General features: G+C 41.2%; 1 protein-coding gene across 8 annotated transcripts in view; it reads right to left on the minus strand.

Annotated features, from left to right (window-relative positions):
- Positions 1-27,275, minus strand: part of TRERF1 (transcriptional regulating factor 1) — a 143,019-nt gene that overhangs the window by 43,411 nt on the left and 72,333 nt on the right. For all 8 annotated transcript variants that reach the window (XM_077813825.1, XM_077813824.1, XM_077813822.1 and 5 more), the window contains exon 3: positions 1,085-1,178. The gene's annotated coding sequence lies outside the window, so the exon portion shown is untranslated. The remainder of the gene's footprint in view (positions 1-1,084; positions 1,179-27,275) is intronic.

Below are 27,275 nucleotides of genomic sequence, written 5' to 3' on the forward strand. Positions count from 1 at the left end.
CATCCGTAACCAGCAGCACACAAATTTTCAAGTTATGACAAATAATGGTTAAGAACAATCCAAAATTCAGTATTGCCTCCAAAATACCCGATCCGTTGGACCAGAAAGTCTCAGAATACACCTCCCTACCAAATTTTTGCAGATGAACTTTTTTTTTTTTTTTTTTTGGATTCCAGTCAACCACAAAAGATCAGCCTGCCAAGGAGAGATTTCAGCCATAGCAAAGTTTCAAAAAGACTTCATAATTTTTAATAGGAAGAGAAACTAAACAAAACCTACATAGAATATTCCAAGGGCATAAACATGGTTTATTCTTCACACTGATAAGCCATCTACTTTTAGATAAAAACAGGAATGTACATCTCACTAACACTTAACACAGTGAGCAGGTGCTTCTATAACACATACAGAGAGAAGAGAATGCACGATATTTTTGCTGTATGTATAGTATAAAACTGGGTTAGGCAGCTCTCTGTTTATGAATAGCGCTGGTTTGTGTTGCATACTGTAAGAATTCTCATGCCTTTCTCTTAATTTTTTTGAGGTGACAAATATTCTTTTTTAGTCATTACTTATGAGTCATATTACTGACAACTAATGAGTGTAGCCCAAGTGTCCTCAACAGATAATTAAGTACTAACAGACTATTACAATTTCAAGAATATGAGAGAGTATGACAACATGTATAAATCTTCTCAAGGCAGCAGAGAATATCAACATTATTTATTTACAAAAATGAATTTACTGGCCAAAACCCACATTTGAGAGGGGAGTGAATGCCAGGGCAGCAGACATCACTGTCTATTGCAGCATCTCGGCAACTAGCTGTATGGTCAAGAGAGGGAATTCCATCTCCCTGGAACATCCATCAGACCCCATTTATTACGGCTGTAAGCAGGAAGTGAGGAGTCGACCCATAACGTGCAGGGGTATCAAAAAACATTGTCAAAAACATAAAAAGGTTTGTATTTAAGAAGTAAGCCTGATATAATTATCTATATCAATATATATCATTATAAATTATCTCATTATATATGTTTGCAGACTCACTCTCTCTCTCTCCGCAGCAGACCATACAACTTACCTCCAGCTTGGGAGGTGGGGCATGTAGTCCTCTTGTGGATAGTCTACAATGTCGCCATCACTGTCACACAGACACTCATTCCTTGTGTACCAACCTGAAAAAGTTATTATGAAATATTATGCCAATTACTGTGCCATAGAGTGACTAGAGAATACAGTATCTATAGAAATCAGTTGCAAAATGAGCTCTCATTTACTTAAGAAACTAAACCATTTCTTCACATCTATATTAATATCAACACACGCCCCTGCAAGAGTAGCATTTCTGAAAATATCTTGAGGCTTCTAGAACTAATGACTTAAGGACTTGATCCTGCATGGTGTTGAGCACCCTCACCTCACGCTGGCTTCAACAGGAGAGGAAGGTATGCAGCACCTCACAGGACTGAGCACTAAATAGAAAGCAGCATTTTTCTACTATTACAAGCTATTAATTAGACTCTAGAAGCACTGAGGAACCTGATCTTTGATAAATTAACTGAGAAACCTTTGAAAGAAATAAAAATAATATAACTACTTTTTATTTAAGAGCTCATGCCTAAAAGCCCTGGCGTGTCTTAACAATAGAACAGACAATAGCTACCAAATGGCAAAACATGGGCCAATACTCAAAGAAATCCTAGAATCACTGTATGCTACAACTTCAGCTTCTACATTCTGCAAAATACATTTCTACAGTCACTTATCAGATGTTTTGGTGCTAGAGAGATAACCTAATGATGAGAGCATTAAATATACAGAGATACATAATTAAAGAGGAACACCGCTACCACCACTATTTCTGCAAGTTACTTGGCAAGAGAAATATCCTCTTAAAGACTGTGGGTGAAATCTTGGCCCCTCTGAATGGGAGTTCAATAGATTTAAAAGGGGATAAGTTTCACCTCAACTCTCTTCCCAACCTAACAGTCCCTGTACTACTTGATTGTATAAATATTCCATTCTGAAGACCACCAGGAAAAGTTCCATGTAACACTGGTAGTCCACAGACCATAGTTTGAGAACCACTGTTATAAACACAAACAGTTCTATCCCAAGCACACCAAAATAACCATCACATATTCCAACTCCCTTCCCCCATTCACACAGATGGGAAAGAAAATAAATCCTCAGTCTTCCTGGGAAGGATGCCACAAATTAATTCTGTCGTACATTAAATAGGAGAATATTCCAAAACTGTGGGCTCTCAAAAAAGGAGACCTTGCTTTTCTATCCTCTAAATTATACTATCAGACAATCATTGGAACCAAATGTTTTAACCTCAATGTGGGAAGCAGGGCAGTTGGCAGTTCTGTAGGGAGATGGTCCTGTACCCTTTACAGCTTTAGATACAAAAAGCAGGCCCTTAAAAACACACTTGCTGAATTTTTCTAGATGTATAAATAATAGATGGGTCACATTTAGACACCTATACAGCGGCCTGTTTGGTTCCCATTTAAATTCCAAAGCAAAATATTAATTCAAAAATAATTCAGTGTTAAAAAGCGAGTGGGGAGGCTGGGGAACAGTACTGTATGCCAGTCAGGTTTTGATTTCTACGAAGTTAGTGGAGAATTAACAAAAGATTGCAGGACAGAGGAAGCTGAACCAAGCAGACCCATTAAGCTATATAGTTAATAAAAGTAAAGTAAGGACCTAAGTTGCCCCCAATGCTCTGCATGACTATGAATCAAAATGTAATCAGATCATACGTATTATCCATTGTATTTCAGGTATTTCAACAGTCATATTAATCAAATGTCTACACACTTTTAAAGGTGTGATTTCTGATAATTAAGAGTTAGCATGAAAGAGAGGACTGGAACACAATATATAATTTCATGTTTTGGAAGACAGGTGCACAAAGGCCTCCATGCTGGACAGGATCAGTAGGATTAATGGGACATTTTTAATTAATTTCACTGACAAGCAACAGAGTTTTGAAATTGTAAATTCCTTGGCACCGGAACCTTCTGTATTTTGCCTCGTACTGCAACAAACACACTGTCATAATTTAACAAAGAATAAATAAATAATTTAAGACTTCTCTCAGCAATCCAAACAATATTTTTATAAAACTTAAATCAAGAACTTGTTGTCGTATAGGTGCTTCCTTGCTATATATTTCCCCTAAATTGGAAATAGCTCATTACTGTGTCTTGATCATGCTTCACTATCCTTCAATCTGACAGAAGGGAACATAGCATACTTGTTTCCGATATTAGAATATGAAGTTTCGTATCTATATAAGAAGATTCCAGAATTGTCACTCTGTGTGTCACTCTGAAGCCTAGAATGCCTGGAATCAATGCGAGGTGATGGAAACAGCTACAAGCTAGGTTGAAAGCTTTTTGTTAAAATATCACCAGGCTGAAATATTATGGGTTTTCATAGTCTTACTATCCAGTTTGTTCACAGTCATTTTGACTTTACAAATTACACCCGTACAGAGTACAGCTGTAGTATAGCATATATTTATTCCACGCCCAAGAGTCCTAAACCATTGTGATAGCAGAGGTAACTCAACCAATCACCACCTTTATTCTACAAGTAATTTGCATGCAACAATTTCATTGGTTGTTTGAGAGAGACTACACAGATGGTGGATTACTTGGCCCAACTGCCACATCTGTGCAACAGCATGGGCTTTCAGCTACTAGTACTCAATAATGGTTAAGTTGAAACTCATGGGATACTGATCTTCTGATGCTCTCTCGCTCTCATTCTTTTCCATATACTAAAGGCATTTTAAATTTGCTTCATACTTTGCATCAGTGGAAGAGTAAGAGGATTTCCTTATTCAAGGCTATATTACATTTCTCTATGCTACTCTGAAACTGGGTCTACTCCCACAATGCTTCTTATAACTAGTTCCCCACTCCCAGCTTTTTTTGTATATAATAAACATATCAGAAGTAAATGTAGTGCAGAAGCAAAATGGAGATCATGTAACACCATGAAAAGATGCTGTCTGGGTCAGCCGTGAGACAGGGAGCGAACAGGACACAGGAGTGGGAAGGGAGCCAAAGACTTTCTATTTTTCCTAAACTCAAATTCATTTGTCAACCTTGACGACATGTAGGAACACTGTCATGCAACTGGAAGATTTGCTGTCAGGAACAGGTAGTGTAAATTTGGTCCGAGGTCTGGGAGTTGCTCTTTTAAGTCTTGGAAGTTCCAAAATACCTCTATTGGTCCAGGGGAACAGTGACTATTTCAATATTGTATATCTCATGACCATTAAGATTGGAAACATATTTTTTTCTGTCCTTGATAGTTCAGGATTGCTGTTAGAACTAGGCCCAGTGCTGCACACCATCTCAACGGTTTGTAACTCAACCTAAAAAGATATAGAGCATTAAACCCTAATTCTGGAGGATCACAGGACCATTAGCAGCTATAATAATTCCAGAGCTGAAGAGAGGCTGGAGGGGAAGCAAAATGCTAAGTGGGATAATCCGATTTTAAAGTGTGTGTATCATGAAATCTACTCCTTTTTTAAAATATACATTTTTAAAAATTAATGATGTATGTGTTCAGTAGTTTCATAAACCCCCCTGAAAAAATATTGTGTGTTCCTTTACAGCAGAGCTCCTTGTTCCAGTGAAGTATGAAAGGCTGTTGTAGGCTCATGTGGCTGCTGACATCATAAGCAGTTCCTGTTTTCACTCTTTAAGAGGAACTAGAACGTCCTAACTAAGTTTAGAAATTATTGGATTGGGTGGGGGAACAGAATTTAACATTTTCTCCATTTAAATCTTTTTTTGAAAAATAACTGATCACCATCATCTCTGGAAAGCTGCTAAAAAAAAGAAAAAATATGGGGAGAATTTCTTCTTCTTTTGATGGATAATGAACAAAATGTTCTCAAACTGGCCAGTTAATTTAAGATTTTCATAGAATTATCAATGTTCTTGTAATCCAAGCGGAAGAGGTAATTTTCTAACCAAGATTATTAACTCAATTTAGTGAAAATAAAAAGAGACAGTTGCTTCATTCCAAAAGAAACTGGGGTCATTTCTGTGACTCTCTCATTTGTCATCTTTGTTGTTAAATTGCTTCATTACTTTCAGATACATCAACTAATTCTAAGCACTGCAAGTGAAACCTTTACTGTATCACTCATATACAAGGTGAAGATAAAACTACAGGATTGTTCCAAAATGTGGATGCAAAATATCGTTACTACAGCCTTAGAGAAGGGGCTTGAGTGGCACGTCTCCCAACTGTTGAAGAACCAGACAGGATTTAATAAAAGATTGGTTCACCGTTGATAAAAATAAGATGCTTTTTAATATTCTCCGTTATGCTGCTGCCCATCTGATCAATGGAAGAAGTGGTATTTGAACTCTTTTTTGGGGGTGGGGGAGATGGGGAGAGAGAGTGAGGAATGACATCTGGTGATCGGGGTGCGGAGAACGTTTATGTCAACAGTTTTGTAGCCCTCTCTATTGAGAGTTATGCCAGGGATTGGGCCATAAATCTGCCTCCTGTAAGATATGTACATTGTAGGGGAATTCATCAGGTTTGCCCTAAGACTTATCTTTTATTTACTTCTATTACTGAAATTTTTAAAAGAGACCATTTGCCAAACTAGATCAAGCCACTGCAGTGGAGGCTTCTCTGGGAAGGCAGGCTAGACTTTGCCTACCCTTTTGGTCAGTATGAACTCTATTCACTGCTGCTAACTGAGGCCAGGCAGTTGTGTGGGTCTTCTCACTTTCAGACGCCACCAGTTAGTATCCTGCCTCTAGCAGTGACCAACACTTGTTTTAGTGCCAGGCAAATATCCTGAACACACTTAGCCAACTGGGCAATGCTCACGTTCCTCTTGACGCCTGCAGGTGACCTGATTATGCCTGAAGCTTGAGTATTGATGGTCTTTTTCTTAGCTTCTACAAATACATATGCTGTTCAAGAGTCACATTACATTATAATTTTAATATTAATCATTTTCTATGCTTATTATGTATTGCTTATGATTGTACTTGCAGTATGCTAGGATCTTTCAAGACAAACAAGAAAGGTAGGTCCCTAACCTGAGGAACTCATATTATAGGGATAGACAGGTGAAATACACAAGAGGTTAGTAGGAAACGGGAAACCGCATATACGATTATGTTTTCAAAAGTGACTAGTAATTCTGGATGATTCACCTGAAGCCTCTTAAAAGTGACTGATTTTCAGAGGATGCTTATTCAGAACTTTGTGAAAACTGGGTACCCAAAAATTGAGGTACACAAAGATCACCAACACTTTTGAAGATTTGGACCATAACTCCTGCCCCGCCCCCCCTTTTCTATTTTTAGAGAGTGTATGTGTCATCTTGGTTTGCAGTGGGCAGTGCAACAGATGTTGGTCTGTCCCCACTCTCCTGCAACCTCAGCACGCTGCCAGCATTCTGGTCCGCTGCTCTTACCGGGCAGCGCGGCGTTGTCGTGGCTGGCTCTGGCCGGGGAGCAGGGCTTTGCTGCTCTGAGCAGCATGGTAAAGGGGGGGCTGGATAGGGGGCAAAGGATCCTGGGGGGCAGGGAGCGGTTGGATGGGGCGGAGGTTCTGGGGGCGGAGGCCAGTCAGGGGACAGGGGAGTTTGGATAAGCGTGGGAGTCTCGGGGGAGCCTCTCTGGGGGTGGGGGTGGGGTTGGATAGGGGTCAGGGCAGTCAGGCGACAGGAAGCAGGGGGGGTTGGATAGGGAGTGGGGTCCTGGGGGGTGGTTAGGGGACAAGGAGCCTTGGATGGGTCGGGGATTCTGAAGGGGGCAGGGGCCAGGCTCTTTGGGGAGGCACAGCCTTTCCTACCCGGCCCTCCATACAGTTTTGCAATGACGATGTGGCCCTTGGGCCAAAAAGTTTGCCCACCTCTGGGCTAGATACTGCAGGGAGTTGCTCGAAGGACTTGGGGGTTGGAATTTGCCGATCACTAACCTGCAAAAATAGGACAGAGGAGCTCGTGTAGGTGGAGAGGGATGTGCCTATGCTGTTTGTGGCCAGTGGTGTCAGGGAACTGACCCCTGGTAGCTGCAAATTTCCCTCACACTATGGGCAGGTGATAGAGAGGTGTCTCATAACTCTGGGTACTCCCATGGAGTATCACATCCACACAGTAGAAGTAGGACATACGAAACTACAACATTATTGGCTTCTGAGTAATCACGAGATTAGCAGCCCTGTTTTGCTCACTTTTGCGTAACATTTCATGCTGCCTTCACTCTGTAATCTCAAAATGATACTTCTACAGACAAAAGAAAATAACGGAACCTTGTTTTTCCAACGATGACCGTGATAAAATACCAAAGATGTTCTCCTTACCACGAGTACAAAACACTCTTGGCAAGGACTCTATTTCTACTGTAATGCAACCAAATACTAATTTTGGAAAATATGGTATCCTCATGCTATCACATTCATCAGTCCAGATTAGTGGATGCAAGAGGCTTGAGAAATTTTTGGGGTGTTGAGAAAACAGATTTACAAAGGAATAATAAAGTTTTGTAAGGCTTCTGATAATCCAGTCAGTCAGTCAGTCTCTCTCTCACACACACACACACACACACACACACACAAAGTACAGTAATAAAGAAAGGAAAAAACAATTATGCAGCAGCCGCTCCAGCTCAAAGTTTCTAGTGTGGCACTTTCACCCAGTTCAGTTGCACATTAATTAAAGACAGTTTTGAAAGTGACAATGGTTGCCAGATTGTTTATTGAAATTCAGGTGCCCTCCAAAATTCCTGCTGCTGCTTTGGAGCTGGTAATATAATGTACACTGTGAAGTCCTATCTGTAAGATGAAATCAGTGCTATTTAACACCCATGAAAGACTCACGACTTTGGGAAGAAACTTAATTTTTCATTTCATTTTTCTGAGTATGACAGTGCTCCAGCTTCCGCAATCATAAATCCACTTCTGCAGTTATGTAACATACAGTTTTATGCCAAAGCAACAGTAGTCTGCAGAACTCTAAGGATCTGCAAAGAAGAAGAAAATGTTGGTACAAATTTTCTCTGCTCATGTAGAATAAATGTACACAGGCTTCCATTAAAAACTGGACATCTACCATCTGCACGCAGCAGCTACGTTTACTACAGTATTTCCAATTCTATGTATATAGAGAATATCACAAATACCAATGATAAAAGATAAAAGGTAAATACTGAATGCAATGTCCTTTTTTAAAATGGCATCCAATGACCATGAATGCATACAAATACATTTGGCTGTCTTCCCACAATTATGATCAACTTCACTGATGGCTGGTTTGACTTATTGAGATTTGGAGGTTTTTTTGTGTTATTTTTGCCATTATTTCTATTACAATAAAAGGCTACATAGAGCACCTGATTATCTAAATTGCTGGGTCACGATTAAAGAACATTTGATTGAAACAGTAGAACTGAACATCCTTATAAATCAGAGGAAAAAGAAGAGAGCAATATATATATTTTACACACAAACAATAATAAAAGATTAAGGTTTCAAAGTCAAGTACTCAAAAGTCAGAAAATGCCAGAATTAAGGTTGCCATTGAGATTATGTGACAAGATATAGGTGATGCAGTCTGTAGAAGGGTAGCAAGTCCCCGCCTGTCACATGACTGCTGAGGGTGGAGTATAAAAGGAAGAAAAGCTGGATCAAAGGGTGTCCTCTCTTCTTCTAGACCCTTCATGCTGGTATAGCTTAGAGAAATTTTTGCAGTATTTTTAAGTTGCCTCTTTCCCTGCCCCTCTTGGAGCAACTGATTTGCGGACAATAAAACAAGCCATCAAGAAAGAGCCTTGAAAAGACTCATTGCTTGGAACTTTACTCCCTTTCCCCAACTGTAAACGGGTGGGAAGTTTCATCTGATATCCTGGGAGGATTTAGCGAATGGCAGGATGGAAAAACAGGGAGATAGAGACAAGCAGTCCAACACAGGATGAAATTTTTTGGTAATTAAATTAATTCAAAAATAAGGTCCTGTGCATACATTCACAAGAGAAGTAGGGGGGGTATTGATCGAATATCTAAAACATTCTCTCAGCATTTTCACATTGCTGGCTTTATCGCCTGGTTCTTCTGCCACAAAACTTTGCATGAAAATAAGAAACTGGTTCATCTAAAATGCAGAATGTAAATATATTCTCTGTAATTTTGAGTGTCCACTTGTCTGAGGACATGGCAACCCTGTTCTAAAATAAATGATGTATAATCTTCCTACAATCAAATGGATCTGAGCCAACTGGACCTCAAAGTTTTGGTTGCCGAGCTGTGGCAATAGACATTCTAAAGTCTGGTTTGCCTGAGCTGTTTGGCTGGTCTTTGGAATACCTTCTATATTCCACTTCATCACGAAAGCTTATGTTCAAATAAATTTGTTAGTCTCTAAGGTGCCACAAGTACTCCTTTTCTTTTTGCGAATACAGACTAACACGACTGCTACTCTGAAACCTTCTATATTCCGTTCATCTTTTTCTCTCCCCTCTTGAGGCATTAGAATTTTGTTAAAATCTGCCAACTCCCACGTCTTCATCTAAACAGGCCTCTAAAAATTGTTGCTTTAAACAGTTCCTGTGGTCTTTTGTAAACATTAAAAGAGAAGCTCTCAGATCTTCCACAAAAACCAGATAATATACTTCATTTAAGCAGTCTTAGTTGAGAGGGTCCCCAGTCAAAGTGTTCTCAGGTGCTTAAAACTGGGCCAGATTTCGCAATCTGTGAAAGAGTCTTATCTTATGCTTTGGAAGAGACAACCACTTTACAAATACCAACAATTTCCTTAATCTCATTTTTCCTAACTCTTTCTTTTCTATTGTATCTCTAGAGAACAGAATGGGCTATTTTTATAAGAACATTTTTCTGGACTTGTTTTAGTTGGCTATTGTAAAGTTTCAGAGTGAGCCTATTAAGAGAGCTACACTTCTCAGGACTACACTTCACCATAATCATAAAAAGTTGCAGAAGTTCTGGTATAAGAAAAGCATTTTTATCCTCTGTTTTAGAAATTTTTAAAAAGGAACACTAGAGTAATCTCAGCTTGCTGAGGACTTTACAATAAATAAATAACTTTGCTATGTATCAATCATATAACTAATTTCATTCCTGTAAACTGTCTTCCAAATCAAATTCAACTGTGTTTGATGAGGACATGAAAGCAATCTGACCTCTCTCTTCAGAATACCTTGTCTTCTGAGATTAAGTACTAAGATTTGGTTGCTTTTCATGAGGTGGGGAAGAGTAAGCAGACGGACACTTAGCATCCCCTGAATCCATGGAACCCAAATCCATACCCCATACAACATCAATTCCCACATCAGACTTCTGCGCCAGCTGATGAGATGCATAGAAAAGAGAATACTATTTAAATAATCAGTGAAAGCCCAGTTCTCAGACCTGATGTCTAATATTTATTATGTGTTCCTGGAAAGAAAAGAAACATTGTGGCTTTTCTCCTTACATTCTTCATTCACGCTTGGTCTGTGTTTTTTTGGAGCATACTTCTAAGATGCCTGGCTGGAAACAGGGGAGAATGAATAGCCATCACTCACACTTTTTCTTACTTAGCTCCACCATTTTTTAAGTACACAGCAAAAAGTGCCATTTCCAACAACCCTTTCCTTCACAGAGGCAACAGTGGGAGGGCAGGTGCTCTGAGTAAGACTAACCAAGCTAAACAGTAAATAAAAACAACTGCAACAGAAATGAGAGGGCAGGCAGTGTTATGCTTTCTGCTACCAGGGCTGAGCAATTGCAGATTTCCCTGTAACACAACATGGTGCAGTCACATTGGAACCTCTACAGTTGTTTATGTTCCTGGAGATGAGGGGGTGAAAATAGTACATGCCAACCGTCAGGATAGCAGCAGTATAAATTTATGAGAACCACTCTGCAGCCTTTACTATAAAATCAGAGCCATACAGAAGCAATGGCAGCCCATACCCAATAAAGGCTGGTATTTCCTCTAAATGGATACAATTTAACAGTAAAGGTTACAGAGATGGATAAGAACTTAATTTCTTTTCTACTGTCCAACAGTTATACATTAGTACCACTTCTAAGAAGCTCCATTGTTCTTCCAGAACCAAATCCTGTATTCCCCCCAAGTTCCAGGATTTGCTCTCTGCAGAATGCTTTAGAATTGATAAAACAGCAGGGCCTCAGATAATGCATCTTTTTGAAAATCCATTCAAATTATTCATTGAAAATTTGCATGAAAAATCAATACCATGCTCTTGAATAAAAAATTACAGTGAAAAACAAGCTCTTTAGAATAAATACTGATTATGTGTATCTTGAAATTCCAGTAAGCACCAAGCACATTAAGATACTTTAAAAATGAAGTAATGTTTAAAAAAATAAGAATAGAAAAATACAGTGCCTAAATCCCCTTTGAAACTGAGACTTCAATATTGCAACATTGACAGCAGTAATGCCTAAATACCTTTAAAAAATCTGGGCCTTTGTCATAGTGGAAAATACACACATGAGTCTGTACAGACCAGGGATCTCAAACTCAAATCACCACAAGGGCCACATGAGAACTAGTGCATTGGCCCGAAGGCCGCATCACTGAAACCTTTTCATACAACGATACAAAAGTAGAGTCAAAAATGAAAAAAAATGAAGAGTAATACAGCATGCTATTAAACGTCAATGTATTAACTTTTTAAGAACTGTAATGTGAAGAGGAGTTTTCATAAAATATAAACACCTGTAACTACTCCTTATGTGGTCAGTAACACTGAAGATGATCTACACCAGGGGTCTCAAATATGCAGCCTGCAGGCCGTTTCCTGCAGCCCACCATAGGCGCCAACTCTCTCTTGCACTGCGTAACCCTTTCCACACACCCCCAGTCACAGCACAAAGTCAAGAGGGAAACTGAGGCTTGCCTAGGAATTATAAAAATGCTACAGAAAATTTCCACTTCATCACAGACACTGTCCAGTATCCCAATGGAGAGACCCCTGGGCAATGGCGGGGACGGACACTTTTGGGTGCCCAGCACCCCTAACAGAGAGACCCCGGGCGATGGTGCCCATAACAGTCTATCACGGGAGTCTCAAACACGTGGCCCTGCCCCTACCCCGCCTCTTCCCACCCCTTTCCTGCCCCCATTCCAACCCCTTCCCCAAAGTCCCCACCCCAACTCTGCCCCCTCCCTGCCCCTATTCTAAGCCCTTCCCCAAATCCCCGTTCTGTACCTTCTCCACCTCCTCCCCTGAGCATGCAGAGTCCCCGATCCTCCCCACTCCCTCCTGGAAAGTCCTAAGCGCTGCCAAACAGATGTTTGGCAGCGGGAAGTGCTGGGATGGGAGGTAGGCGCAGCTGTGTGGACACAGCGCATTGGGGGGGGGGGTGTGTGTGTGTGTGTGTGTGTGGAAGAGCTTGGCTGCCGGGCCACGTGTTTGAGACCCCTGGTATAGACAATGGTCCAAGTTCCAATACATTCCTAGCTGAGGGGATTGCTACAAAGACAGTTACATAGAGAGAGAGAGCACGCGTGCGAGAGAGAGAACGCTGAAACAGAGTAGTGGTTCAAACAGTTATCTGGTTAAGGCATCGAGCACCAAAGTCATGCTCCAAAAACCTGTGCACAGTGTTGCTAAGGAATCTTTTGATGGGGTCTTGAATTGTAATGGACCAAAGCAGATTTTTGGTCAGGACACTCACAACATGTCTCCCTAATGTACTGGATTTAAAGCTGTTTGGTAGACCATCCTGTAGGAACTCTTAAGACATCCTTTACCGTGGCTGTCTTGGTATTAATGCACCTTTTGTAGTACCAGTATCAGAATTTATTCCAACTGATCCAATATATCTTGTTGGTAGATGCTTTTCAGGATACCAAAAGTGTATCCAGAATTCTCTCAGAGTATCCCAGATACCTCAGTTCTCCCCTTTCAGCTTTCACAATGCTAATTTTAGCAAATGTAGATTTTGGCAGTGGATCAGTTCTTGGGCTGAAATTCCTTCTGAGGTTGTCGTTTCAGAGAGGGTTCCAGCTGTAACCTCACTAAGTCCAGGAACCATGGTCTCTGAGGCCAGCATGAGGCAATCAGCAGGACTGGCCTATTCCTTTAGACTCTTTTTATTGCCCTTTCCAGAAGAGGAAAGGCATAAAGTAGGTGCTGTGGTCACCTCTGAGATAGAGCATCAACTGCCTCTGCTTCAGGCTCTCATCTTGTGAAGAACCTCACGGTCTTTCTATATTCCCCCAAGGTAAATATATCCCTGGCCACTCCAACACACTCTCTGGAAAGCTCCATTTCTTTTTCTTTCTCTGACCTGAAGTACTACCCTCTCCATCCCCCCCCTCAAAAAAATGGGGAGATGGAGGGAGTCTGCAATGGGGTCTGAACATTTCATCCTGAGTTTTTCATTTCTTCTGCCTCAAATTAGCCAATACTCAGCTATTGATAAAAACCCTGTCTTTTAGGGTCTGGCCACTGCAGGCACCATGGTTGGAGCAAGAAAAAACAAAAACCAATCCCACCACAAGCTATCATTGCTCATATTCTGGAGAGACAACAATAGCATTTTTATATGTATTTCTGACCTTCCCTCCCTGAGATTCTTCCCAGTCTTGGGAGAACCTCACTAACAGTAAACAGTGTGTGCATGGTGGAGGAGGGCTAGATTGGGATTTTTGACTGCAGTATATGCTGTTTTGGTTTGCTGTTGTGCCTTCGGGTGGGATGGGAATTCTGTTCCCTGTTTTTCTGGGCCTTTGAGGCACTTACAGTGTTGGAGGTGATAGTGGGGGACATCTGAGGGCGAGCTGGATAGTAACCCCCTCTACATCCTCTTTAGGTTGCCCTGACTCTCAATGACATTACACTGAGACAGGTGACCAGGAGACAAAATAGCCTTATTCAGAAAGACAAAGGGCAAACCAGCAAGATACACTGTGACATTATTCACCAAGATGGTTCCCCCAGAAACACTAGAGTGAAAGGGAATTGTACCGGCATGTAGCCACCGCCTGTCTGCCCATACCTTGGGGATTTACCATGCAGCTATCCCACATAATATCCAGAACAAAATTGAGTAATTTTTCAGTCTTAGATTCTGCTTTATCTCCCCTGCACTCCTGGTGAAAGTGCAGAGAAATATATATAGGGTTCTGCTCGGATTGTGTAAAATATTCATTATTCCCAGGTTTTTTTTCTATGTAAGCTTGTTTAAAGCCAGTAAAAGCTTTGCTAACCCTAAGGTAAAGCTCTTTTCCTGTAAGAATGCATGTTATAGGGGGGAGTTACAGTCTTTTTTTTTTTTTTTTATGGTCATGCAATGCCAATGTCTACCTCATGTTAATTGAGAACACTAACCACAGTCCCAAAGAGATCATGCCTTTCCAGGGACAGCTCTTCACTGGCCTCTTCATTTTCTACCTCCAGCGACTCTTCCAGTTTGTCCTCAGTTGCAGTAAGAATAGTGGAGCAGGGACCATAACCTTTTTGGGTTCAGTAGTCATGTAACTGATCAAAATGCTATGCAGCTCCTCCAATAATATAAAGGTTACATTTCCACTGTCAGACCTTTTCCTGGTATCCTTGGTTCTAAAGCAAGTCCTCCTGAGCGGTTTGCTCTTTTTCCTACACTGGTTGGTGTCCTGGTTCTGACCCTGCAGACATTTGCTTAGCAATGTACACAAAAATATCTTTATTCCAGTGGCTGGCCACACGAGCATGCTGCACCAATGCTCCTCTCCAGAAGGCAGAGATCAGCGGTCTCAGCACAACTCCAAGCAGCTGCTTCACGTATGCTGTAAGGACTCTGGAGTAATATCACAGTAATGCCAAGATACTCAAATCTAGGAGCAAATGGGCAAATTCTGGCCCTTCACCAGTTTTTAAATGGGAAAGAGCACAGATCTAAATAGACAGGTCAGTAACAGTTGATTGCAAAGTGGTGTGGGATAGCAGTTGGAGGACTGACCAAGTAGTGGACAGCAGCACTGGGTGAACACGAACAGACCAAACTAAATCAATTTGCACTGAACTTAGAGCATACTGAAAAAGGACTCCAGAACTCATGAAAAACGCAGAGAGAGTGTTCTACAATGAACTACGTTGTGTGTATGCAAGAGTTTACAAACTGGATTAACTTTACTTAATCTGGTTTAAAGCTCTCTCTGTGTAGACAAGGCCTAGGACTGAAACTTTCAACTTTTTTGACACCTCCTGAAATACTGAAGGATTCAAGACTCCATTTCTTCATGTCCAGGTCCCTCCTGCTGAGCCACTCCACTGCTATGTTCTCCCTCCCCTGTATGTGGATAGAGCAAGAGAGAAGGAGAGGTTCTGAGCAAGTCAGTATTCATGCACACAGACACCAACACTGCAGTGCATATGTCAACCAACAAGAGAGAACGAAATCTGCCTTCTTCGTTTCCCCTTGTTGGTTGACCTATGCCATTGCAGTAGCAGTGTATGCGTGGATAGGTATATAACGTTGATCAACTCTCAGTTGAAAATGGGGGAGGCCTAATGCAATGGCCCTGAGGTCTAGCCATCTTATACTCCTCCTTTTCTCCAAATTAAACCACATCCCCTGGCATAGGTGACACTATGAACTTGTCTTGGGGGTTGGTCAATTTGATGGCTTAACTCTGTAGAAGTGACTCTAGTACCCACTTGTCCAAGATAGATGTTGCTCACATACGGCAAATTTCTGAAGTCTCCACCCTTAGATAAGAGATCTTGTTGGACATGGGGCACTTTAATTTAGGTAGAGGGAGGAACTTCAACAAGTGTTCCACTGAACGTCTCCACAGAGGGAAAGGAGCTTTGGGAAGTATTTTTTCCACTTCCTTTGTCGGTACAGGCTCCACCGGCATGTAGCCCGCCTGTCTGCCCATAGTAGAAGTAGAGCCACTTCTTCACTTTGCCACTGAGGTTGAGGACGGTGATGGTCCCCATACAGCTACTACTGCTCCATGGCTAAAGGGACCAACTGAGATGAACAGTTCATCCCATGAGGCTGAGGAAAGGTTCCACAGCTATTATGGGGTCTGCCTGCACTACCTCCTGGACTGGGCTGGAAGACCACGTGTAGGACGGTCCTCCGTGGCCTAATACCCTGGTTCAGCAAAGACCTGGTCCTCACACTGGCTGAGAAGGTTAGGTCCTATGTTTGAAGGGTGACAGAGGGACCTGGCCTGCCCCCGTGTTGCCTTTTGGTGTGGTTGCGGGTTCCTCTCTGCAGCTGGGACAGGCCAGTCCTAGTGCCCTTGGACAGGAAAGGGTAAAATTTGAGGAGCATTTGTAGCTATTTTTTCTCTCCTTATCTGCAGTGGGCCAAGAGAGAAGTGGAAAACAGGTATATTCCAGCAGTAATCTGACACCTGGGACAGGGTCCAAAGCAACCCTGACTCAAACCCCCAGACACAAAACAGAGCTGCTTTTTCTTATCTTTTTGGTAGTGCTATCTTGAAAGGTTCTGCAAAAGGAGACTCCTGGTCTGCATCTGCGCAAGAGTGGAGGCAGAGAACTCTGGGGTTCTCCAGAAGGGTGCCTCTGACCTCAGGCTGGCTGTCAATCTTTGCTCTACCTCCAATCTGCAGAGGAGGGGGGTTGCCCCTCAGTACAGAATGGTGAGCATGGAGTGGGGGTGCGGGGGAGAAAACCCTCTTTCTGTCATCCCACAAACTGAATACTTAAAAGGATGTAGTATCAAGTCAAACCAACAGTAATTCTCAATGACTACTAAACCATCTGAACAAGAATGCTCATGCCAATAAACAAATCAGAAAACAGAATTTATTGGACTGGATTAAAAAATCAATGCACACATATTATGCATTCTGAGGTTGACCACTTTGCCAAAGAGACCTTCAGAAGATGCAGTGAATTAATTGTTCTGAAAATACAAAATGTTATAATGACATATCACTACCTTGTGCAGAAATGATAAAAATAAATGATTCATTCATCACAGGAGACAGGAACCAAACAAGCATTCAGCTCTTTGCAGAATATTTAATATGAACAAAGCAGATGTCAAAAATTAGAAAACCAGACCAAACTGTTCCAACGAAACTGTTTTTTGTGACTAAATGTACACAGCATTTGGCCAATCTGTTCCCAAAATGAACAAAAGCATTAAGGTCCTGATCCTGTAAAGTGCAACTCCCACTGAAGTCAGTGAGAACCAAGGGTCCTCAGCAGACACTGCAAGTAACAATACAGTAACAAATGTAATCAACTGGATTAACTGAGCAGTCCTAAATTGCTATTTGTTTAGGAGACATCCCTGAAACCAAGCGTGCTGAAACAATTTGTGTAGTGGGGGTGCTGAGAGCTATTGAAACAAACCGTACACCCTGTATATGATGGTAACCACTTCAAGCGAGGGGGTGCAGCAGCACCCCCAGAACCCCTAGGTCCAGCACCTATTCCTGAAACCCAATACAGCACAGGACACGATCATTCTGAGCACCTCCTTCTTCCTAAAGAGATGATGTTACCTTGGGCTGTAGAATCTTCACCTTCAAGAGACACACACTTGCACTAAATATAGGACATTCCACAACAGCATAAAACCACAAGGGGCACTGAGGGTAGTGTAGTTTTTTCCTTGCCTGGTCAAAAAAACCCAATCTATTCTAATTAATATATGCTTGCCTGCACTTCAACATTTTATCATTCAATTGCTAGGGTTCCCCAATTATGTTTTATTCCTATTTTTAGGTGGGTCTTGCTCTTGTTTACTGTTTGCATAGTTCTAAAAACTGCTCGTATGTGGTTCATGGCACTTTTTATAGCGAAAGCAATGGAAAGGAGCACTTGATAATATCAGCAACAGAAAGGCCTGAGAGCCCTAACAAACGTGAAAGAGAGGTCTGGAGCACTGCACAGTCACTTGTGAGTAGCTATCGACTAGTCCAAGGTAAATGTACTTGGGAGGAAAAGGAATATTCCCTGCTTTTAAAAAAATATGTTAAGTTATATATTAAAAAATAAGCAGTCCTTTAGTTATAGTAAAGATATAAAACTGTTCTGTGGTTCACCTGTATTTGAATTAGAAACCACTTTATTTACCGCTCTCACATCACAAGTCTGCAGATGCGTACACTGCTCATGATGCAATTCCCAACTCAAATAAATAAAAGGTAATCCTGGAACCATTTATGACATTCCATAATCAGACACGAAACAAGACATTCATTTATATTGTTTATTTCTGAATGTATTTAATGTTACACTTGTGTGACTCATTAACTTAGCAAACGATGGCCCCATCACAAGTACTTCCTTTATACTAAATGTATCTGAAATGGCTCATTTATAAATACAAAAGTACTTATCTCATGATCTAGACACGTACATAAATTAAAAATACAATCATACAAAAGATAAAACCAGCAGCTTTTCCACACCCTCAAAACCAGAAAATGACTAATCAGAGAGTGAAAAAAACAAACAAAACTCAGATAGCACTTGTGGAAAAGGTGGGGTAATTTCACACCAGAGAGAAAAACAGTTCCCAAAATGAGGGCCTCTCAAAGAGAATAGTTAGCTGGCAGCTTTTAAATTGAAGGGACCCCAGGTTAAGCACCTCCACTGACTGCAGCTGGAACAGCATAAGGAGGGAATTACTCAAGCAGGTAGGTCCCAGGTAGCTACATCTTTTATCAATCAAAACCAACATCCTAAAATCCACTCTGAAACCAACAGGGCAACAGTGAGAGTCATGGAGCACTGGTGTTACGTCTCCTGAGACAGGCCTCTTAACAAGAGCATAGCATTTGCCACCAACTTTAATTTTGGGGTTGATTTAAATTGTAGCCTCACATATAGAGAGCATTGCAGCTGTCCAGTCGTAAGGTGACATAGGCATGGATTATAGTAGGTCTGCGTAAGGAAATAAAATTAAAAATCTGACAATTTCCTCACAAGACCATCATGAAACAACATTCCTCACCCACTGCTGCTACATAATCGCTTAATAGCGGTTGGGGATGCAAAGATACCCACAAACTATGTATGCAGGTAGCAAGTGGTAGATACACATTTTCAATAAAAGGGCTCAAGTATGATCCTTGCTATGTCTTCTGATTGCTTCCCCCCTAACCTACTGACATCACCCTGGCCTTATCCAGATTGAAGTTCAGCTAGCTGCCTCTCATCCATGTCCAAATTGGTAAGGCACTACTCACAAATTAAATATTTTTGGGAAACACTGAAAGCCAATTTTTCATTCATTCTCTCTCTCTTTTTTTTTTTTTTTTTTTTAATTAAGCTCATTTTATGTGTCTACTTTTTAAGCAGCTTGGTTTTTAGATGCTTCTGAGATAAAACTGTGTCCCAAGAGCTTCCTTCTTTGCAAATTCACGCAGTTGTGTCAAACACTCACAGACCATACCCCCCAATAATCTGCAACTTTACAGTTTGTTGCTCAAGGAATGTTTGAGATAAGAACATCATAAATGTTCCTATAGCAACAGAATATTATGAAGCACTATTTGTAAAAAGCCGCAGAAAATGGGTGTCTTTACCTCTAATGCTGGAGAAGAGAGGATCATGGAGAACATTTCTGTTTATATACAAATATATCATACATTTGCTAGCACCTAGCTAAGAAGTGTAATCAGCGGATTTATGTTACTTTCTAGAACTCATTTAACAATGAAAACCTGTGCCTTTATATTGCACCTTATACATTCATTACGCTTAGAAGCTGATCTTGTATTTCTGTGAAAAATCCATACCCCTGAGTGCTGTAGCAATGCTGATCTAATCTCCAGTGCAGATGCAGCTGGGTCAACAGTCAACAGAAGAATGCTTCTGTCAACCAAGCTACCATCACTTGGGGAGGTAGAGTTCCTACAGTGATGGGAAAAAACCCTTCCGACGCGGAGTCCGTGTCTGCACTATGGCGTTATGGCAGCATAGCTACAGCTCTGTAGCTACGCCACTAGAGTCACCGTAGTGTAGACATGGCCTAACCTCTATCAGGAGGTTTTCATGCCACTGTCCTCAGTGGGCCTGTGTGGGAACCCAGGCCCCCCCTCAATTCTGGGTTCCAGCCCAGGGACCCTGTGAGCAAGTAGCTATGGTCCACTTCCTCTGACCCCTAGCTTCATAACTGAACTGCTTTTTACCATGGCCTCTCTCTAGGCCCTCCTCACAGCTCCTACCTCAGCTCACTCCTGTGCTGACTCTTTGCCCCGCCCTGGGTTCTGCAGAGCTCTTTGCTGCTCTTGTACAGAATGATGCCTCTCCCAGGGCTTTCATCCTAGAGACCCAACTCCTGTTTGCCTCTTCCCAGGCTGTGCGTGTGTCAATGTCTCTCTCTATGTCTTTCCCCCAACTTCCCTCTCTTCCAATGCCTTGGACCTTCTTACCTTAAATAAATCAACCAGTGCCTCCACTGGGTCAGATAACAGAATTACCTGACATCCCTCCACATACAACCAGGTGGGTTAACTGAGCTTCCAGTCTCCTACTAAGCCTTTCTTTGCGAGGTATGCACACCATGAATTAAACTAATTAAGACGTGCATTAAGATCATTTGGAATAAGGCACTTTTATTTTGCAACAAACGTGTCTACACTGGGAGTTAATCAGGAATAGCTATTCCACTTTAAATTCAAACCCTACCTTAATTCAAAATAACTTCCCTGTGTGGACAAATCCATAGAAGAACTATATGGTTGTACATTTGCTGTAGAAAGCAGGAGTTCCTTCCACAATACGAAATATATATTTTTTATTTTATTTATTTTAACAGAGCAAGCTATTTTTTAACTAGGGCATCACATTGAACCCAACACTCCGCTTATCATTCCTCTTTGAGAAGGTCTCGCAGACAATAGTAAGGATAGTTTGTCTTTCCCTACCACATTTCTGTACGTATAAGTCCCTGAAGTCCACAGAACTGTTTCTTCTTGCAGTCTGAGAAATCATCCACCACATTTGTAACCACAGTGCAACCTTCAAGAGACAGTGGTGATAAATTAAACTTTCCTGATGCCTACTCTGGTAAAAACTGGTTTTGGTCTAGATAATCTGTTAGGCTTTATGGTTACATTAAAATAAAATTAAGTGCTGTCAGTGGAAAAGTGTGGTAAATTTGTGCAAGTTACAGGAAAGCCAGCTCCAATGAAGCACATGTAATTTTACCTCTCTCTCTCAAAACCATACAAGAGCCACCAAATTCTGCAAAGGAAAAAACTCAGGGATCCAACATTTTCTCATACCAATTTTCTTCTTTTGTTTGGTTTTCATTAGGGAAGGGTCTGAGCTAAGTCCCCAGGACCTATGAGATATTCTGGGGCTCTTTTCTAACACATATTTGAAAAATAAAAATAAAAATAGGCAATGACTGAGGCCACAACAAAATGCTGAATGTGTTATTAGAGATACTATCATAAACTAAAATTTTTTAACATGAGTCCATAGTGACCCTACAGCAGAACATCTTCATCATCTGGACCCATGGAAAAGAAGCCCTTGAGGAATTCCACCATGATTTCAACAATTTCCATCCCACCATCAACCTCAGCCTGGTCCAGTCCACACAAGAGATCCACTTCCTGGACACTACAGTGCTAATAAACAATGGTCACATAAACACCACCCTATACCGGAAACCTACTGACCGCTATTCCTACCTGCATGCCTCCAGCTTTCACCCTGACCACACCACACGATCCATCGTCTACAGCCAAGCTCTGCGATACAACCGCATTTGCTCCAACCCCTCAGACAGAGACAAACACCTACAAGATCTCTGTCAAGCTTTCTTACAACTACAATACCCACCTGCGGAAGTAAAGAAACAGATTGATAGAGCCAGAAGAGTTCCCAGAAGTTACCTACTACAGGACAGGCCTAACAAAGAAAATAACAGAACGCCACTAGCCGTCACCTTCAGCCCCCAACTAAAACCCCTCCAACGCATTATTAAGGATCTACAACCTATCCTAAAGGATGACCCAACACTCTCACAAATCTTGGGAGACAGGCCAGTCCTTGCCTACAGACAGCCCCGCAACCTGAAGCAAATACTCACCAACAACCACATACCACACAACAGAACCACTAACCCAGGAACTTATCCTTGCAACAAAGCCCGTTGCCAATTGTGCCCACATATCTATTCAGGGGACACCATCACAGGGCCTAATAACATCAGCCACACTATCAAAGGCTCGTTCACCTGCACATCCACCAATGTGATTTATGCCATCATGTGCCAGCAATGCCCCTCTGCCATGTACATTGGTCAAACTGGACAGTCTCTACGTAAAAGAATAAATGGACACAAATCAGATGTCAAGAATTATAACATTCATAAACCAGTCGGAGAACACTTCAATCTCTCTGGTCACGCAATCACAGACATGAAGGTCGCTATCTTAAAACAAAAAAACTTCAAATCCAGACTCCAGCGAGAAACTGCTGAATTGGAATTCATTTGCAAATTGGATACTATTAATTTAGGCTTAAATAGAGACTGGGAGTGGCTAAGTCATTATGCAAGGTAGCCTATTTCCTCTTGTTTTTTCCTTCCCCCCCCCCCCAGATGTTCTGGTTTAACTTGGATTTAAACTTGGAGAGTGGTCAGTTTGGACGAGCTATTACCAGCAGGAGAGTGAGTCTGTGTGTGTATGGGGGTGGGTTTCTGGAGGGGGGTGAGGGAGTGAGAGAACCTGGATTTGTGCAGGAAATGGCCTAACTTCATTATCATGCACATTGTGTAAAGAGTTGTCACCTTGGATGGGCTATCACCAGCAGGAGAGTGAATTTGTGTGGGGGGGTGGAGGGTGAGAAAACCTGGATTTGTGCTGGAAATGGCCTAACCTGACGATTACTTTAGATAAGCTATTACCAGCAGGACAGTGGGGTGGGAGGAGGTATTGTTTCATATTCTCTGTGTATATATAAAGTCTGCTGCAGTTTCCACGGTATGTATCTGATGAAGTGAGCTGTAGCTCACGAAAGCTCATGCTCAAATAAATTGGTTAGTCTCTAAGGTGCCACAAGTACTCCTTTTCTTTTTGCGAATACAGACTAACACGGCTGTTACTCTGAAAAATGTACCAGGTGTTTGACATTTTTCACCAGACAGAGCTACCAGATAAAACGATTTTTGTAAGCATTTTAGCAATCCCCAAAACTTATGTATTATCTCTGAAATATATTCAAATATAGTACCCCACTTCTGCAGAGAGACTGCACACACACGGATATGACTGGAGATGGATTTTTAAAAATGTATGTTGTAATACATGAAGGCCAGGGGGTGGGGGTGGGGGGGGGGAAGGGAGCTCCCTTTTACGAACACCCAGCCAGCAGCTATAAAATCCCTCTTAGTAGCTGTTCTCTAATTGCTCTACCTGTAAAGGGATAACAAGTTTCACTGCTATGCATAGGTAAAAGGAAGTGAGTGGCACCTCGCCAAAAGAGCCAATGGGAAGGCTAGAACTTTTTAAAATTGAGAAAAATCTCCCCTTTTCTCTCTGTCTGTTCTCTGGGGAGAGGTGGACAGGGCAGAGCTATACTCTAAAAAGCTTGGGGCAGGTATGAAAAAAATCATCAGTATCATACCTAGAACTACTCATTTAAAACCCCAGATATGTAAATAGATCAGGAAATATCTAGGAAGAAGCGATTAAGTTTCTCCCTTTTATTTCTTTGTGGCTTGTGGATTCCTCTGTGCTAAACCCAGGTGCTTTTGTTTTGCTTATAACCTTTAAGTGGGACCTCAAGAAAGCTATTCTTGGTACTTAATCCTTGTTGTTGTTGTTTTAAATCTAGCAATAGCCTGAGTTCCCAGATGTATTTTCTTTCTTTTTTTTAATTAAAAAATATACCTTTTTTAAGAAGAGAATTAGATTTGTGTGTTCTAAGAGGTTTGTGCAGGTTGTTTAATTAGCTGGTGGCAACAGCTGATTCCCTTTGTTTTTCTTTCTCAGCTCTTCCCCAGAGGGGGGGTGAAAGGGCTTGAGAGTACCCCACAGGAAGGAATTCCCAAGGGCGCCTTCCTGGGCTTTCAAAGGGATTCTGTACTTGGGTGATGGCAACATCTACCAATCTCAGGTCAGAGAAAAGCTGTAACCTTGGAAATTTAATACACGCCTAGAGTGTCCAGTATTAATTTTTAGAATGCTTCCAGGCCCCCATCTTCTGCACTCGGAGTGCCAGAGTGGGGAATTAGCCTTAACATATGTATACAATGCAACATGTAAAAAGCAGGCTCCATCCACATCTATGCAAATCTTACCCCATCATCTCTGAGCACTCCCCACCCTCACAATGGGGGTGGGGACTCAAGGGAAGAAGCAAGAGAGAGAATGAACTCCTACTCTATCTCATCTACTTGCCCAAGTCAAAGACACTCAGCATTGTAGGATCAGACACAAAATTCCTTAATTATATTGCGTGTACAGGGTGACTGGTATTAATAGTTTCTGCATATATTACTAGCAAGTATCTAATGACTATGTATTTAAAAATGTTTACAGCACATTAAGCGAAATAAGTGCAAAGTATATTTACAATCAAATGCACAGTACTTTTCCTAGCAAAGTTCTTGCTTTTGCAGCCATTTGATTATAAGACTTTATTCAGTTTTGCTCAAAGTCAGATGAAAAAACGTTACTGAAATGAGTGCATTGTCTCTGAGTCAGATGTGAAGGAAAAGGTCTGGCTGACAAAAATAACTTTTAAATAAGGTGCTAGTGAATTCATATTGCAAAGAACATAAAAGAAGGCAGGAAGCAGGGGAGGGAAGCATCTCTCATATATTTAAATGACAAGTAAAAGTAACTCTTGGTGTTCTTTCAGCATCTCATTGATGGGGGCCATTGTATAATCTTGTATTATTGTATGCAGACTAAAAATCTAATTAATATCTTTTCTGAATTCACAAGATTAAAATTAATAGGAATTAATGTAAATTTTGCCCATTAAATCAAAAGTGGCAGATACAAAACATAGTAAGTGTTCCTCTAAGCATGTTTGCTTGTTCTGCTCTGTGAATTGGGTATACCTAACTTTAACAAACTTTCCCTAGCATTACAAAACTGTGTAAACTTAGTGTAGAGAAGCTCTTCAGATCTCTGCATATCAACTGTGACAAGCAAATTTATCACAAATACAAATACACACACACAGAAACACAATGCAGGCAAATATGCCTGTCTATCCAAAGTCCAAGGTCATTTTGACAGGTGTCATAGCTAGGAGTGGAAAAAATAATGAAAGGAGCAGAGAGGCACAAGTGGGGATGGAAATGGGGGCAAGGGGGAGCAACAGTACAGGTTTCTAAGACAGCCAAAGATCTTACAAAATAGAGAAGGGAATTTATATTTTATATAAGGGAGAGGAGAAATAAACCCTCTGCCATTTCTGGAGATTCCCAGCAATTCAGTGAGAATTTTTTTTATTTCAAACAAGTTCAACTCTACACATACATCTTTCAGGCAATCTGTTTTGTGTAGTTTTGAGAGTGTAATAGGAAAACTGCTTTAAATATTCACACAGTGATAGGAAAACAGATCTTCTCGTCTGTTACAGGTGAAACTGTTTTTTAGGACCAGAAAAAGATATTCCCTACGGACACCATCCAGTAAATATTGGCACCTTCCTGATTAATTTACATGTGCAGTTTGCAAAATGGTTTGTCTCAAATGAGTATATGCAGAAGAATGGCCACACTGAGTCAGACCAATGGGACATCTACCCTAGTGGCCAATACCAGGTGCTTCAGAGGAAATGAACAAAACAGGCAATCGAGTGATCCATCCCGTTGTCCGCTCCAAGCTTCTGGCAATCAGAGCCTAGAGACACCCAGAGCATGGGGTTGCATCCCTGCCCATTCTGGCTAATTGCCATTGATGGACCTATCCTCCATGAACTTATCTAATTCTTTTTTGAATCCTGGTATAGTTTTGGCCTTCACAACATCCCCTGGCAAAAATTTCAAAGGTTGATCTGAATTGTGTGAAGAAATACTTCCTTATATTTGTTTTATATGGCAATATCAATAAGTAAAAGATAAAAAGATTGTAAAGGTAAATTGTATTTGGATCTATAGTCAAGTCACCTATTTTTTAGGTGGACCAGATGAAAGCCACTCCCCTAACATAAAAATGGGATAACACCCACTTAACCTTTTCAAGTCCAAAGGGTAGTGCTGTAATACAAATAAATAAATAATGTCTCCAAGTTCCTCAAATACTGTAAAATAAATGGCAAAGAGGTAGGAAAATAGCACTTGAATGTCTTGAAAAAAAATTAAAATGGTGTCCAGCTTTTCTGGGGACAGACACAGAAGCCATTATTATTTATGGTAAAAGAGAGGCAGATGTCTAGAAATGATGATATACCCCTGGACTGCTATGAAAACAGAACAGTCACTGTTCTAGAAATGGGACTTGTCTGCTCACTACCTCCAGAGTTCCCTGGCATAAAACAAACATACTTACCAGTTCTGAAAATCTGTTTAGCATTCTCCTTTGGTCTCTCTCTTTTTTTTTTCCCCAACTCTTCCCAGTTATCTTGGCAGTTCCCCTGAGACTACCTCCTACTTGGTCTATAACAGAGGGAGGAATAATGAAACGTTGCTTGTGATATTACAGGGATATGATTTCAAGCCAGCCGGCCTGCAGAATCTTAACTTACCAGTTACCTGATCACGGGATCCCTTGCTGCCTGTCCTATGTGGAAGGGCCATGTACTCTGCTAACTGCCATAAGGGCAGTCGTATTATGGATCAAGATACGAAGTCTTGGTCCATGTCATAGAGATTGAAGGTGCTTATATCAGTATAGCTGATAAGTATATAGCTGACCAGTATAAGAACCTATACACCAATATAACTGGATCCATATTAGGGGGTTGTACTACTTTAAGTATATAGGTTTCTAGACAGATACAATTTTGACAGTACAAAAAAACCTGTGTGGGTCAGGCCTAAGAGGAGTTCAGATGTTCCTTCAAGTTGGCCACAAAGTTTGGGGTATTAGCAAGTTTGGCAGCCGGTTCAGAGGTTGAGAGAAGAGTATTTTTGACTTTCTCCACAAGTTTCTCCAAAAGAGAATGAGTTTGACATTCTCCTAAGATGCCTAAGCATAGACAGATGGCCTAGCCTTGGGTGAAAAAGAAACAATGGGAGTCATTTTAGCCAAAGCAGGTGGTCTGCTTATCTAATGTGAGGAGGGAAAAGGTGAAGGACCTGCTTGTACTCTATGAAAGCCATGACTATTCTTCAGGCAGACCAGC

The sequence above is a fragment of the Eretmochelys imbricata genome, chromosome 3 (assembly GCF_965152235.1).
Source record: "Eretmochelys imbricata isolate rEreImb1 chromosome 3, rEreImb1.hap1, whole genome shotgun sequence".
Taxonomy (NCBI): Eukaryota; Metazoa; Chordata; order Testudines; family Cheloniidae; genus Eretmochelys; species Eretmochelys imbricata.